This window comes from Anarhichas minor, unplaced genomic scaffold (genome assembly GCF_050575085.1).
Source record: "Anarhichas minor isolate MPS153535 unplaced genomic scaffold, ASM5057508v1 ptg000040l, whole genome shotgun sequence".
NCBI classification, from domain to species: Eukaryota; Metazoa; Chordata; class Actinopteri; order Perciformes; family Anarhichadidae; genus Anarhichas; species Anarhichas minor.
Window position 1 is genome coordinate 12027398 of NW_027466486.1, and position 5553 is coordinate 12032950.

Here is a 5553-nt window from a genome sequence, read left to right on the forward strand (position 1 = left end):
TCTCATTTTCTTTCCCTCCTTCCTCTCCAGAAGTCAGTTGAAGAGTGTGTGAGAATAAAAGACAGAAGGGGGGATAAGGGAGGTAGGCAGGCACTATTCTCCTCCGTCCCAGTGGTTGAAAGGCCTCGTTGCCCAGTGAAAGGCAGGGGTGCGGTGATGTCCTTTTGTCAACGGGCCAGATCTTTTCACTCAGCAACATCCTCCATTTTCTCTCTCTTCTCTTTTTTTTTACTTGAGTCACCGAGGCTAAAAGTATTCTTCTATATTTAACTCGTCCACTCTTGCCAACATGGGTGCTATTAGCAGCTGAGGCTAGCTGAATGCTAAATGTTTTGGCTGGCCAGTTTGAGAGTTAACTCTCCCGGCTGACCCTTGGTGACAGCTGAACTATGCCATTTTCTCATGCTGGGAAAGTCCGGTGACAACAACCACCCAAGCCCTAACAGTGGTCCAAGGAACCACCAATTGCTGACTTAGGAAGGCTGAGCGAGGCCAAACTCTCCAGGACTTTGGCAGCTTGACTGTCTTTTTGGCCCTGTTTGCAGAAAACAAGGCCAGCGAGCTAAATCTGAGGTACAGTAATTGTGCTTTGCATCAATGGGGATAGTTAACTTTGCTGCCAGGGTACTGTTGGGTTAGACATGTGGAAGCAGTAGAGAGTAAACACATCTAAATTTGGTTCACCTACTTTTTTATTTGTGGGATAGCTTTTAACCACCTTTCAAGGTTAGCAGTTGCAGTTTCCTGAATTCTACATATATGTGGAGATGATCTTAATAGTAGCAGTGAAGTTAGATAACTTGGTCACCATTTATGACTTATGGCAGAGGTAGAGAGTGTATTGACAATGTCACAAATGGTAAATGTAAAACGGCTCTCCACTTCTGCGTCGACATGGACAAAAGGCCCAATGCAACAGTGAGCTCCACTCTGTGCAGCACTGTGATTGGTTGTTGTTTTAATATCTGGCCACAGTGACAGGGCGGAACAACTACTAAAGCAAAAATGTACTGATCAAATCTTTTTGTTTCCACCTGACCCTGTTATCTGTTACTGGTTAATGTTTATTTTGTTTGTAACTCATGAGAATCACTGACCACGGTTGTATGTGAAGCATGAAGGGTCAAGGGAGTGCCCCATTTCTCTTCTCCTCAAAGTGAAAGACTTGTCTGGTGACCAGAGGGAAACGGGAACGTAATGACACTCTTATCTCTAGGTGGAAACCAAAGCAAACAAAAGACACGGCAGCGAACCAACAGAGAAACTCACAAAGGAATTATGTCAGATGGACACATCCACTCCCTCTTTGTCAGTTCTTTGTTGCAATGCAGATCTGACCCATTGCGGGATCATATGGGTGTGGGGCTGACGTAATGTTTTGTTCAATAAAATGAAAACACACTCCAGCAGACACAAATGCGCAGATGAATAGGCAGAAGAACGTTTTCTCTGGTTGTTACCAACGTTCATTACTTTACCGTCTTTCCTGGATACCTGGATATACAAGGTCACCTGAGACTTCAACATCTCTGGAGCAGCATCAAAGGCATTTTTCCCCTTTTTGTTGTCCTGCATGTGACATCAGAGCAAAGAAAAACTTAAAGGAAAAACAAAACACATTTGTTTGACAGACGCTTTCCTCCCCACATATGAAGTCATCCCCCTCCATGTGATATCGAAGAGGAAGATCTATCCAAACTGAGGTTATGAGAAGTGTATTTTGATGGAATGCCATACTTCCCACACCCAAAATGAAGTCATGTGGTGGGATCAAGTGAGGAAGAGGTTTGTTATGATTTCAATCTGTATATATATATATAATGCCCACATAACGGTGGTCCTGTCTGGGCCCATCGGGGCTGCGGTTGTTATGGATCATAGTAGAAACTCGGGCTGGTTGTAGCTGCCGTTCCCACACTTATATGATGTGATCAGAATAAATAGCACTCTGATTTAATTAATGCAAGATGGGTGATAAAACGTCTCTGTGAGATTTGAGGTCAGTCATCCAGCTGCAAGGAAGCTCTCACGTAAAACTTTTGTTGACAGTTTGTTGACGTAGGAAATGAAAACAATTTTATGTTTGGCAAATCAAAACCATGAAGTCATAAGCCCGTCTTGTCATCTGATAACATAATCCACATGACCTTTGCCAAGAACATACACACACACACACACACACCTTCATTTTTCACACAGGTCCCCCAACGCTATCTTCTCGTCACATGCTCCCCTGCAGCGAAGTAATGCGGGGGGTCCCATCCAACAGTCGTGTCTGTCGTCAAAACACTGAACATTAGCAACTCTCTGTTCACTTCCACTTATTCTGCTCAGACATCGCCTCAGCTCTGCCGGGCCATTTTCAGTTTGGGGCGCACTGACAGATGCTAATGAGCTGTCCATGCAGAGTGAGATTACACTGGGTCTAGACAACAGGGAACATGGTGTTCCTGGCCTGAAGCCAGGAAGGGACTAAAGAGGTTTTTGGTAAAAGGGAAAAAATGAGGGATGTGTAAACTGGAGTGATAAGACATAGGTAAATATTTCGAGCAGTATTTGTGATTGTGGCCACCTGTAGGCCTAGTGTGCTGTTCAAAGAAACATTTTGGAAAATATGCTTATTTGCTTTCTTCCAGAATTACTGTAGATAGGATGATTCATACTACTCTCATGTCTGTATGGTGAATATGAAGCTAGAGCCAGCTACCAGCTTGCTAAGCTTAAGCATTAAGACTGGCGACAGGGGGAAACAGCTAGCTTGGCAGTTGCAAGGCAGCCAGGAAGTCACCGCTCCTGGCCCGCAGAGTGAAAAAATGTCAAATGTTGTTTTTACAGTTTTTTGTGTGGAATACACAAACAAAATACAACTTTTTAATAAGTGAGCTTTGTACGTGCCGGTAGGTAGACAGAGCCAGACTAGTGTTTTTCTCCTGTTTCCAGTCTTTATGCTAACGTAAGCTAACTGCTGCCACCAGCTACATATTTTCTGTACAGACATGAAAGCGCCATCAATCTTTCTGTCTTACGATGCGCATAAAGGAAAATAAGTGCATTTCCCAATTGTTACTCTATTCGTTTAATATTAATGCCACCTGTGGTGGTCCCCTGGGTGCTTCAGGGGACCACCCTCAATTATTTAAGTTAATTATATTTAATTATATTACTTCCCTGAGCCATGGCCAGGCACACACAGCATGCAGGAAACATATTTGCATTTTTTTTTTCTCTCCACACTTGACAACAAGAAACTACAACGTCATATAAAGCATGTGTGCCACAGAACACCAGGCGTCTTATAGTTAATTTTCCTAAAAAGGCCAACAAATACCACAAAAATACCAAAAACGCATGTATCACAGGAAAACAATGATTACCACAAGAATTTTAATGTTGAAGTACCACATCTTCTTTTATGTGGTGTTGCGCCATAGGATGTTTTGTTAAGGTTGACAGACAAGAATGTCTAATCAGGGTTCACATTTTCCACTTCCGAACACAGTAATGGTACCCTGTCCGAAGTGATAAATGTACATCATTTTCTATCTATAAAATGAATCAAAAGGACACTACTGTACAATAGTTTAAGTCAAACTATTCTCAACAAGCACTTCTTGTATTGATCCTAAAACATCTTCAGTCAAATTCAAGAGATTACTGTAGCATAATAGTGCTGTCTCACTTGACACTACTCTTCTATTTGATTGGGACACAAAACATATGGTTTATTTTCCCAGTTTTGTCTTTATTGGAATACAATATGGCCATAGTAAATTCTTAAACCAAGTAATCCAAATGGTTTTTAATAGTATACATCTGGTTTCACTTTTTTGGCAGCTAATCCTGTTGAACTTGTTACAGCATAAATAACAGATCGAGTAAAATACCAGAACATAATACTCAACTTTGAATTATCATCATAACAGAAGTTATTGTTTAACATAGTGTAGGACATATCATCTCTTGTGGTTTCTGAGTTTATTGATGTTAGTCTGTTCTTCTAAATTGGCTTGAAAATGATATACTTTAAAGTATTTCTGTCTTTGTTTTTCTTCTGATGTTTCAGTTAAAGAGATGACTTGCCATCTCAGAAATGTTAATTACTTATGTTTCATTTCCTGTCTTTGCTGATCACACACTATATAGTTTGTATGGAGGAAGAGACTCTGAAAAGTAAGCCGAGCCTTCCCACTCTCGCTTCTCAGACCACTGGAAGACATGGGTCTTAATTGGTAACGGTTCCTTTGACAATATTACCATAAACATTACCTTGAAATTGTACAACCTGTGTCTTATACACTTAAATGAAGAGATGTCAAGCAAACATTTTGATATCATGCATGATCCAATTTAAAGTAGTCCGTCTGGGGAAGTGGTTGACTATGGTCTTGGCTCCTATTGTTCTGGGGTCGTGGCTTTTACTTCAGCTGTAACACAGCTCACTCTTATGCTGCATGATTTCATCTACTGCAATTGCTAATGGAGAAGGAGCGGCAACAGGAGGTCTGGGGACTGTCTGGCAGTCATATTTTTAATCAATGGTGAGATGATCATTGCTGGAATGATAATCAAAGAGGCATTATGTGCTCTGTAACCTTTTGCTTTGGAGGACACGCACCATAGACTGCATGCATAGGCACTGTACATATAATAGACTATCATTGGGAGGTATGACCACTCAGAGCCCCAGGTGATGAATCATGAGATAATCTATTCATGATCCTCTAGATTACATCAATAGCATAGTCTCATTGCTGTGTTTCCTACAAATTGAGTAAACTGTCAAGAGGGTGACTTTGGAGAAACCTCTCCAGAGCTGTAGACCCTCTTAAGGGCCTGAAGCTCTCTCCCAAGGTCAGCCACAGCAGGAGACAGACCTGCCACTCATCTGCCAAACCCTGGAGGAGAAGGACATTACCATCTCAAGCTGTGACACCCGTGACCCAGCGTGGGTCGTGAGCAGAGACGGGAGACCACGGGGCCCCGGGGATTCATTCCAAGCAACAGCTGTGCATCTTCTCTGCAGTGGACAAGAGGCACGTGGGCTGCTAATCAGTTCAAGCTGGGAGGTTTCAATTAGTTCAAAATGATGGAGATGTCAAAAGCTGAATTTATAGCCTGATAATGACTAGGGGATATATACAAGGCTGCAAGGGCCTTATGCTTAAGTATGACCTTGTTTTTTTCTTCTAATAGATGTCTGCATTATACAATTAAGTAATAGCTGTATTCTTGTTCATTTTGTTCATGGATAGCAGAGTTTCCAATGTGGCATTGTATTTCACACGGATGCAGCATTTATAAAGGGAACAACATGAGAGCAAATAATGAGTAAGTAAGTCACTACGATTTAGGATTTAAGGACGTCAACCGTTTTGTAGGTTCACTGTAAATAAAGTACATCACCATTGAATTGCCGCCCTCCTTCGGCTCTGACGCATTACTACATCAACAATAGACTGCTTTTCAAGGGCAAAGCAAAACCCCGCCTTCTCAAATTTGATTGGTTTAGATTAGAATCCTCGCGAGCTCATTGGATAGCCGGACGTCAATGGA